Below are 11,850 nucleotides of genomic sequence, written 5' to 3' on the forward strand. Positions count from 1 at the left end.
CGTCAGCAAAAGGGTCATGCAGCCCGGAATCGAAAAACCTTAGAAAACTAAGGTTTTTCTTGATTTCGGGGTTAACGAATTTTTTATACCAAAAATACCCTCCGATAAAAAAAAATATGGAAAAAAGATAAAAAAATGTAAAAAAAAATGTTTAAACAATTTTAAAATTTTTAAAAATATTTTTTTAAAAAAAATAAATATTTAATTTTTTTTAAAAAAAATAAAAATTTAAAAAATATTAAATTTTTTTTAAAAATATTAAAAAAAAATTAAAAAAATTAAAATTTTTTTTAAAAAAATAAAAAAAATTTAAAAAAATTAAATTTTTTTTAAAAAATTAAAAATTTTAATTTTTTAAAAAAATTATAAAAATTTAAAAAAATAAATCAATTAAAATTAAAATTTTAAAAATGTAAAAAAATATAAATATGAATAATATAAAAAATATAAAACCATTAAAAAAATAAAAAAACACATAAAAAGGTAAAAAAAAATATACAAGAAAAAGAAAAGTAAAAAAAACATAAAAAATAAATAATAATATTATGTATAGTTGATTTTGTAACTGAGGGTAATACGGTAAAATATTAAACTAAGGTATTCATTAAAACCTTCAAACAAACAAGTTTTTGTTGTATTACCTAGGTTGAACCAAACAACATTTGGTTATGTTTTATTCCCCGTAACCTTGGTTATGTGATTACTAGGTAATCACATAACCAAGGTTATACATGATAATTTGAACCAAACGCACCCTTAATGCATTTGATAGGCATAGATTGCTGAGCAAGCAATATTTCTCGTGGCATTTTTTAGGCTAATTAATAAGGTCTTTTCTGGAAATTTGAAGTTCACGAGGGGAAGTGAATCATTGCCAGCCCTCGAGTTGACAAGGCAAGGATTCTTTCCATGGGTCAGAGGAAGCGATTGCAGTTCGTTTCTATCAACATAAACATAACGTAAGAAAATAAAACAACATGCAAAAACACGACTTTTTACTTAGTTTCTAACCCTCAGAGTTTGTACGTACAAAGCTTAGACACTCAATCGAAAATCTATTATGTATATCTCCCTTTCCTAAACTTTTTCAGAAACGAACAAACCTCTTGTATATCAATCACATAATACAAAGATAAGCACATATCAATAAATACAAACAAATTAATTTGCCGAGCTGATCCGAAAGTTCTTATCGCAGCGCACTCTTCCTAGAACTTTCTCAGTCATAGAGCTTCACATCACGTTTTCTTTGAGCACAAAGTAGGAGAGCAGTAGGAAAATTGATTTCTCTCGAGCTCTATTAATTCCCGAGCCTTTTTATAGAGCTTTTTTTTTGGGTGTCTGGACCAGCCTAAGGCTCCTTAAAATCGGCCTCGTCCAATCCGATTGTGTCTGGACCAACCTCAAGTTCTCTCTAACTTGCTAGAATTTTTCTTTTGTTAAGTATTCAGTCACTCTTGACCTGTTTATATTTATTAGTCACTTGATAGAAAAAAATGATTAATCAGGTTGGGTAACGTCGAGTCTGGAATGATCGGCCCAGCCCTACGGAATTTTTCCACCTGTCATCAGGGTAAATCGAGAAGCGCTCGCAGTGAGCAGCCCATGAGCCAAGCATCCTTTAGTTGCGTGCCTCATTTAGAAGAAAAATTCTTGCAAATTCGCCATAGCTGGGGCTCATGGGTGCCTGGGTGACAACCTGGATGTCCTGCCACAGCACCATAGTCCTGGAGGTTATTAGTCACTTGATAGAATTTTCACCCTTGGTAGTCATCCAGTCAACATTTATCTAACTAAATTTTTTAGTCACTTGGTAGACTTACCTTTGTTAGTCATAAGGTTAACCTTAATCTGAATAGACTTTGCTTTGCTAGTCATCTGGTCACTACTTAATCTGACTAGACTTCTCATTTTCAAATATTAAATCATGTTTGGATCAACTCTTAATCAAACTGATCCGATATAAATATATTATCAAATATCAAAATTCTAAAAGTTAGATTGCACCAACACTCAGCTTCCTCATAATATCTGCCTCGAATACTCCAAAATGTCCCTGGCATGCGTAACGCATAGATAATCCTTAGAAATATCAATGTGCATGATGGCACTGCTCTTGTGTTGACCGGTGCAAATAGTTCTTTCAAGACAACCTTCCTTCAAATGCTTGCCGGATTCTCTTGCCCCTCCGGCGGGGAGATCCTTTGGAATGGACATGACATCACGTCTGCTGGAGTCTTCCAGTAGGACAAGCTGCAACTCAATTGGTTATCACCGTCACCGAAAGATGCCATAAATGCCAAGCTTTCTGTGTTGGATAATGTACAATGGTTTGAGGTTCTTTAGGGTAAGTGTGGGAAATCATTGCCAGCCCTCGAGTCGATGGGAATGTTGTAATTAAATTACGTTAACACAGTAATCTAATCTATAATTGTACCAATAAATGACGAGTATGCAATAAACAGTAATAAGAGTAAGGTTAAGAATTTGTGTATCTCCGGTTGAAGCGTCGGGCTTGCCGACTGTCTTTAGAGAATTTACTGCCGCCCACGGTGCAAAGGCTCTCCGGCAAAATCCTTCCAAGATCCGACAACCGCTCGCGTCGTTCGTAGGTGCACTCCAAGACGAACGCCGCACTCGGACTCAACCTCAAATCGCAGAAACCAAGCCTCAGAACTCGAACTCGGGAAGAAGAAAGGAGAAAGCAGAGAGCAAAGGAATGCTTTGCTTTGGAGTGAGTTGAGAAGGAAGTGAGGCAGTGTATTTATACACTTGAAGCAGTGCACGGGAACCAAAGTGTACGTGGGTTCGAAGAAGTGCGTTGCTTCTGCTTTCTCACGCGAAGACCAGCCAGGTGCGTCTCTTCCCTTCGCTTTCTCAGATGCGAACCAAACCGGACAGATACCATCAGGTGTGAACCAAACTGGACTCAGGTAGCCAAATCAGACTGGCAAAAACAAACCGGGCCGCCCGTAAGCGCGAGGCCCACGAGCTGGGGATTTGCACCCCCCCTGCGCGCGATGTTCGCGTGCGTCGCACCCGGTTTATTGATTTCCGGTTCAAACCCCCCTGAAACCACCTGATTTGGGTTCAACCCGCGCATGCGTGTAGGTCCCCTTAATTTTGCTAAGCATGGATGGAAGGACTTCATATATAAAGCCTTCCAACCTTTCTTTTCTTAGCAATGTGGGACTAAAAGCTTACACTTATGCATTACCAAAAGCAAAGGGAATAATGTGAATTAAAACTCAACAATCCCCCACTAATTCAAATTATTTTAGTTGAAAACAAAGAGATATGTTCTGAGGCTTGGTTGCAATGAGTTTTCAGTGAAAATACCTTACGGTTTGAATTTTCACCTAAGTACACCAATCTTATTCACATAGGTTTGAAGAGAACTGAGTCTTGATCTTAAACCTTTTATATGTGAAGATCAATTGGTAACAACTCATCACTGGCGACGGTTGAATCCTTCTGGGTTGGTGCATTACGGCCATGCCACCGAATGTTGTTTCATAAGTGCTAAGGAGAGTTGCCTAGACCCCCACACTGCGGCCCCACAATTACACTTACATAGGTGAGTTCTCCAAGGATGTACTGCAAGCATCCTGTCATTAAGACCTTGAACTCATTAAGAGCTCCTAAGCTCATCCTTACTAGCAATCAAGCATCTATCCAGGGAAGAGACTATGAGATTACATCTCAATCAATTTGATGCTTACGATTCATCCTTATAGCTTGTTTATACCACATTGAACCTACTTCTTGGGATCTCCAATCAGATAGGTTGGGTTGTTGCTATAGATGAATCCAGGACAGGCCTCAGTCTCATTCCCTTACTGGATCTCTTGATTTTCTCAGAATCAAGTGCTTTAGTGAGTGGATCAGCAATATTGTCTTTTGAACTTACAAAGTCCAATGACACCACTCCAAGAGACACTAGCTCACGAATGGACTTTAATCTTATTCGTACATGTCTCTTCTGTTTCTGGTTATACTTGGAGCTTCTAATCTGAGCTATTGTTGTTTGATTATCACAGTGTATTGAAATAGAAGGTATTGGCTTCACCATCAAGGGAATTTCAGAAAGAAGACCCTTAAGCCAATCAGCTTCAGTTACTGTGGTATCCAAAGCACACAATTCTGCCTCAGATGTAGAACGGGTTATAATCGTCTGTTTAACAGATCTCCAAGCAACTGCACCGCCTCCAAGTGTAAAGACATAACCAGTAACGCCTTTACACTCAACAGTGTCAGCTATCCAACTAGCATCACTATATCCCTCCAGGACTGCAGGGAATCTCCCATACCACAAGCCCAAGGATATAGTGTCTTTTAGGTATCTGAGTATTCTGTCTAATGCATCCCAATGCGTTCTATCCGGACAGCTGGTAAACCTGCTCAATTTCGATATAGCAAAAGAAATATCAGGTCTAGAACAATTTGCTAAATACATTAGACTACCTATTATTTGTGAGTATCTTAATTGAGACACTGCCACACCACTCTTATTCTTGTGAAGAGTTTTTGAAGGATCATACGGTATGACTATGGATTTAACTTGGCTATAGCCATATTTCTCTAATACTCTCTCAATATAGAGTGACTGAGAAATTGTTATTCCATCAGTTGATCAAGTCAACTTCAGCCCTAAAATCATGTCAGCACAACCCATATCCTTCATATCAAACTTACCACTTAAGAGGGTTTTAGTCTCATTAATAATAGAAAGGTTAGAACCAAAAAGTAGAATATCATCTACATATAAACATAAGATAATACAACTATCACCTTTCATTTTAGCATATACACATTTATCAGAGTCATTCATTTCAAAGTCAAACGATAGCATAGCACTATCAAATTTTTCGTGCCACTGCTTTGCAGCTTGCTTCAAACCATAAAGAGATTTGACTAACCTACAGACTTTATTCTCATTTCAGAAACTACATGTCCCTCAGGCTGATCCATATATATCTCTTCTTCAAGATCTCCATTTAGGAATGTCGTTTTGACATCCATTTGATGGACCTCAAGATGATATATGGATGTCAATACTATTAACACTCGGATTGTAGTAATTCTAGTAACAGGAGAATAAGTGTCAAAATAGTCAATCTCTTCTTTCTGTTTAAATCCCTTAGCAACTAGGCGGGCTTTGAATTTATCTACTGACCCATCAGGTTTTAGTTTTCTTTTAAACACCCATTTACATCCTATAGTGTTACACTCAGGAGGTAAATCTACCAACTCCCAAGTGGCATTAGAGATAATAGAGTCCATTTCATTTTTAATGGCCTCTTTCCAGTGCTTAGCTTCAGGAGAAGCCATAACATCTCTATATGTCACAGGGTCACCTTCTATATTATAGGTGATAAAGTCCTGACATAAATCTGTAGACACACGTTGCCTCTTGCTTCTTCTCAGTTCTGTACACTCACTAGATTCATCTAGTCTAGAGTGACTTGAGGAAGGTATACCTTCTATGGATAATGGAGCCTCTTCGGAAGCAGGCTTATCTCTAGTAGGAATACTAGATATAAAATGAGGTGTTCTTGTCTTCATAGGAAATATATCCTCAAAAAATGTAGCATCACGAAGTTCGACAATAGTATTTGCATCTATTCCAGAAATTTCTGATTTAATAATCAGAAATCTATATGCAATACAATTTTGAGCATAACCCAAGAAGATACCATCTACGGTCTTTGGACAAAGTTTTTTCCTTCTGTGTTCAGGTATTAGTACCTTTGCAAGGTACCCCCACACTTTAAGGTATTTCAAACTTGTCCTTCGGCCTTTCCAAAGCTCATATGGGCTTTTATCCCTATACCTCATGGGGATTCTATTTAACACATGGCATGCAGTGTATAGAGCTTCCCCCCACATGAAGTTGGGTAACCCAGAACTGCCTAACATGGAATTAATCATATCTTCAAGGGTTCGATTTTTTCGTTCTGCTATACCATTGGATTGAGGACTATATGGAGCAGTTACCTCATGAATTATACCTGTATTTTGACAAAATTTTTGAAACAGGTTTGAGGTAAACTCTCCACCCCTATCGGACCTTAACCTCTTAACAGATTTATTTGTTTGATTCTCAGCTTCAGATTTAAAAATCATAAATTTATCTAAAGCTTCATCCTTAGTTTTCAGCAAATAAACATAACAATAACGAGAGTGATCATCAATGAAGGTGATGAAATACATTTTATGATCTCTCATTATTACACCGTTAAACTCACAACAGTCAGTATGGATCAATTCTAAAATATCAGAATTTCTCTCAACTGATTTGAAGGGTTTTCGGGTTTGTTTATATTGCACACAAACTTCACATTTTTTCTTATCATTTATAGCATGCTTAGGAATCATGTCTAGGTTCATTATCCTTTTCACGGTATTAAAATTGACATGTCCTAATCTATCATGCCATATATCATAAGACTCAACGTTATATGAACAACCAATATCAGTAGATTTATTTAAGGTAGCATTTTCTACATTAAGTTTAAATAAACCTTTATTAAGGTAACTTTTTCCAATAAAGGTTCCTAAATGTAATATTACAACTTTATTACATTTAAAGTTCAACTCATAACCAGCACGGACTAACTTTGACCCGCTAATCAAATTCCGACGGACCGCTGAAACATGATGCACCTCATGCAGTGACATGACTTTTCCAGAGATGAACCTCAGGTCAACTTGTCTTATTCCAAACACCCTGGCTGCAGAATGGTTCCCCATGGTTACGGAAGTGCCTTCAATTACCTGATAAGTAAGGAAGGCAGAGTGATCAGCACAACAGTACACATTTGCACCTGTATCAACTAACCATTCATTAGGTTGATAGATCAAGTTTAGTTCGGGTTTGAAGATAACAAACCTATTGCTGGTGTCGTCACTAGCAGTCACGACATTTGCTTGTGCTTTGATGTTGGATGTATTGCTTTGGTTTTTCTCCTTGTCTTTTCGCTTAGGGCAGAATTTGGCATAATGTCCAATTTGTCCACATGCCCAGCACGGCTTGGTTACATTTTTCTTTTGAACCTTTGGTTTGGGTTTCATCTTGTTCTTCATTTTCTGATTTTTGAATTTCTTCTTGTCAGATGAGACTACTACATTTGCCTTTGGAATAAAATCCATAGGCATTCTTGTATCATCAATTTTATGTTGCTTCCGATGTTCTTCTTCGATATTTAAGGCAATCATCAAATCTTCTAGAGAGATTTTACCTCTCCGATGTTTAAGAGTCATGCCAAAATCTTCCCAACTCGGAGGCAATTTTTCGATGATTGATAAGACCTGAAATTTTTCGGGTAATGACATATCTCCTTCGGCAAGACCATGAATTTGAACTTGGAATTCATGTGTCTACTTAATTACAGATTTGCCTTCAACCATTTTGAAGTTTAGGAATTTTGCCACAGTGTACTTTTCTAAACCAGAATCTTCGGAGTTGTATTTTTTATCCAAAGATTTCCACAGCTCTTTAGCTGAAGAGGTTGAACAGTACACATCAAATAGTACGTCTGAGAGGGCAGACAGGATCCTCCCATGGCAGAGATAATCCCTTTGCTTAAACCTCTGTAAGGCAGCACTATAGGCAAGTTCCTCTTCATTAGGTGAAGGAGGATCTGTTTCTATAACGGAGAATAGCCCTAGCGTAGTAAGCCAAAATTTCATCCGTTGTTGCCAACGTCTGAAGTTTTGCCCGAAAAATCTTTCGGGTCGGGCGCTAGTCTCATCAAACCCTGTTACTCTATCATTCATCATATCTATTGATGCTACAATAAATTTTCTAAAACTGTTGTAATTAAATTACGCTAACACAGTAATCTAATCTATAATTGCACCAATAAATGACGAGCATGCAATAAACGGTAATAAGAGTAAGGTTAAGAATTTGTGTATCTCCGGTTGAAGCGTCGGGCTTGCCGACTATCTTTAGAGAATTTACTGCCGCCCACGGTGCAAAGGCTCTCCGGTAAAATCTCCCAAGATCCGACAACCGCTCGCGCCGTTCGTAGGTGCACTCCAAGACGACCGCCGCACTCGGACTCAACCTCAGATCGCAGAAACCAAGCCTCAGAACTCGAACTCGGGAAGAAGAAAGGAGAAAGCAGAGAGCAGAGGAATGCTTTGCTTTGGAGTGAGTTGAGAAGGAAGTGAGGCAGCGTATTTATACACTTGAAGCAGTGCACAGGAACCAAAGTGTACGTCGGTTCGAAGAAGTGTGTTGCTTCTGCTTTCTCACGCGGAGACCAGCCAGGTGCGTCTCTTCGCTTTCTCAGATGCAGACCAGATCACGCGGACAGATACCATCAGGTGCGAACCAAACCGGACTCAGGTAGCCAAATCAGACTGGCAAAAACAAATCGGCCTGCGCACGATGTTCGCGTGCGTCGCGCCCGATTTATGGATTTCCGGTTCGAACCCTCCTAAAACCACCTGATTTGGGCTCGACCCGCGCATGCGTGTAGGTCCCCTTAATTTTGCTAAGCATGGATGGAAGGACTCCATATATAAATCCTTCGAACCTTTCTTTTCTTAGCAATGTGGGACTAAAAGCTTACACTTATGCATTACCAAAAGCAAAGGGAATAATGTGAATTAAAACTCAACAGGGAATAGGTAGGCTAGCTAAGTGTACATTCGGTATATATGGAGTAAATTGAGAATGATTAATCCTTCTATATTTCCATTTCACAGGCAGTTTGAACTGGTTTCATTCTATTCTTGCATACCAAAGGCACCTTAAAATCTTGTCTTGTTTCAAATCAGTGTTGTCTCATAATGGCTAAGCAAGCACAAAAGCATTGGAGCTTTCTGCTCCAAAATCCACCACATAACTTGTCTAGGGATTCTCTCATAATTTTTTTCCCAAACAATTGAAAATAATATATAAACCCTTGTTCTTTTTATTTTTGTTTCCAATAATCCTCTCTTATTAAACGGACAACATCCATATGTTGATTTTCAGATACGAAACGAATTTGATTTCCAAAAATTGTTGTTTCATGTATTCTCCTAAAATACATAGAACAATCTATGAATAATAGTGCACATTGATGCTGATCAACAACAACAAAAGTGGGTTCATATTTCAACTTGATGAAAATCAAAATAGAATGAACTTGCTACTAAACATTACCTCTATGGAACTAGTATGATTTGTTGTTTCATATGGCTCTGTTCTCACCGATATGCTTCTTTTTTTATCACATGTTTAATCAAATATTTTACGTTTGGTTCATTATGCAGAAAGAAAAGGTTGATTTGGAGAATTCCTTTATTGATGAGAGCCATAAAGAGTCCAAAGAGTATTCATCCTCTTCTTTTCCGATGCATCGTCGATTTAATGGTATGCTGCATTGGAAAAAAGTTTACTAAGAAAGTCAAATGAATTCTGTTTATCCCTTGATTATCTACATAGTTATTTGTTCTGAGCATTTACAATGGTGCTTATTTGTTCTGAACATCTACTTGGGCCGTCTGAGTTTGTGCTGGGAGTTTTGTCATAGAGAAGTGGGGAGCTGAGTCCCGTAAATCCGACCGGCTCTTTGGTGATCGGATCTATGCTGGGAACCTGGCTCATGAGAGGTGGAGAGATGAGCCACGTAGGTTCGATCGATCTTTGGGGCCAACCGACTGTGTGCTGGGAGCCTTGTCTCAGAAGTGGAAAGTCGAGCCCCGTTAGTCTGACCAGCTCTTTAATCGATCGAGTCTATTTTAGGAACCTGGCTCATGAGTGACAGAGAGCTGAGCCTCATAGGTCCGACCGACCTTTGGGGCCAACCGGCTATGTGTTGGGAGTCTTATCTTAGAAGTGGAGAGAATTGAGCCCCGATGAGAATGGTTCGCTTAGCTACGTAGACTTTAACTTTGACTTTGACTGTTACCTCATTTTAACTTTCACTACCACATCATTTTGACTATCAATTTCATATTCTTATTTTTTTTTTTTTTTGGAGGGGGCTCACTACGTACCGTATAATGCAGCGTAGAATTATTGTGATATATGTTTATGCCCCGATCAATTTAAATAGTAGAAACAATTCTGCTCATGCTAAACTATGCTATTTTTCAATAGATTGGGATTTTTAACATTATGGAATATGAAAGAATGAGATGATGCGGCACCAAAGAGGACTTTCCTTATTCCAGAAAATTAGAGTGAGGAACATGAATTCTGCTTGTTTGAATATAAGGTCTTTTAGTGAAGAAGGAAATTCACTATGTCAAGATTTAGTTGCAACAGTTAGCACTAATAATGTTTGAAGGAGAAGATCATTTTTGATCTAAAGAAACAGATGATTGACATTTTTGGACAGTTGATTGGACAAAAAATTGAGAGGAAAAGGACGTGAATTAGGTACTATCTTGTGACTTTTGGATAATTGAATGTTGGTGTAAAATTGAATTTATAGTTTAGTATGTATCTAGAATTTTTTTGTCTAGAAAACTCTTATGTCAAGTGGTTTGAACTCAAGATGCTGCCTGGGATGGTACTATTCTTTCACCAATATGATTTAAATACCATTAGAAATGAATGTTTAATTTAACTAAATCTTTAAAACTAAACCCATCTTGAATCATAAACCTGCATACAAGATGAAAGGTGTTCATTCTGCTATCATTTTAAATTCACATTTGTTCCTGCACTTTTTTCTTATAAGTTAGGAACTATTATTTCTATTGGAAATGTTAGTATGTATTATTTTATACAAACTCATTATTACATTTTTGGTTTGATATGTCCATTCTTTTGAGCTATCTAACTGGATGGTTTATTCATTGTTAGGATTTAGATCATGTTGCTTGCGATACTTTCTTATGTTTTTTGATGCAATAAAAGAACATACAGCATACTTATTAAGGTAAACTAGAACATATTATTTTGTGTACAAATCATATGGAATTTAAAATCACACATCCATCTATAGGCAATAGTTAGCTATTAGCTTACAACTTTGTTAATTGTTAATGCTTGAACCTTTCAGCTGGTTAAGCAATGTCTCTCAGTTTTTTTTATTTATGTTTCTTTCAAGGATATTTTTCACCAGAGGGAACTGCTAGTGAATCTGATGACAATGAAAGAGCATGATGCTGTTAAGGGGAAGACAGATCAAGAAGATAATACATTTTTTGATGCAAAAGATTTTCTCTCATCAAATTCTCTTGAAAGCTGTGGCTCTGACTTTCCAATTTCTCAAGAAGGGTCTGATGATGAAAACCAATACAATGGTAGTTCTCTTGATAGTACTGGCTCCTCTATGATGTCTCTTCACAAAAGCTTGTCTTCCAGTTTAGTTTAATGAGCCACTTTCATCTCTACAAAAGTGCTGTGAAGATATTGAATACTCCTATCTTGTTGACCGAGCATATGAATTTGGCAAGAAGGTAGACTGGTGTATCTTAATCTTGCATGTCACTGTGAAGGTAATGGATGGAGGCTCTGGGGCTATAGCAATTTAAAACCAAATATTCATTTTGGTTTACTCAATGAAGTCAGTCAAACCTATCTTGTTCTAACTTATTGACTTGATCAATTGGACTGGTCAACTTGACTCGATAAAAACGTCAACTCAATTGACTTCATATTGGCCGGATCAATTGAATCAAACCTATCAGATTACATTGATCCTCTGCAATCGAGCATAGACTCACTGCCCAATCAAATCAGCCGCATGGATCAAAATAAATCTCATGGCAATTTTAACAAGGAAGTCTGGTCTTTGTTTTGTGAATAAACTATAAACTAACAAATTCACTTGCTGCCTGTAATGTGCACTACAAACCTATTTAATTACAAGTTGGATTTGGCATCCAGCAGTAAGTATA

Source organism: Zingiber officinale, chromosome 3B (genome assembly GCF_018446385.1).
Source record: "Zingiber officinale cultivar Zhangliang chromosome 3B, Zo_v1.1, whole genome shotgun sequence".
NCBI classification, from domain to species: Eukaryota; Viridiplantae; Streptophyta; class Magnoliopsida; order Zingiberales; family Zingiberaceae; genus Zingiber; species Zingiber officinale.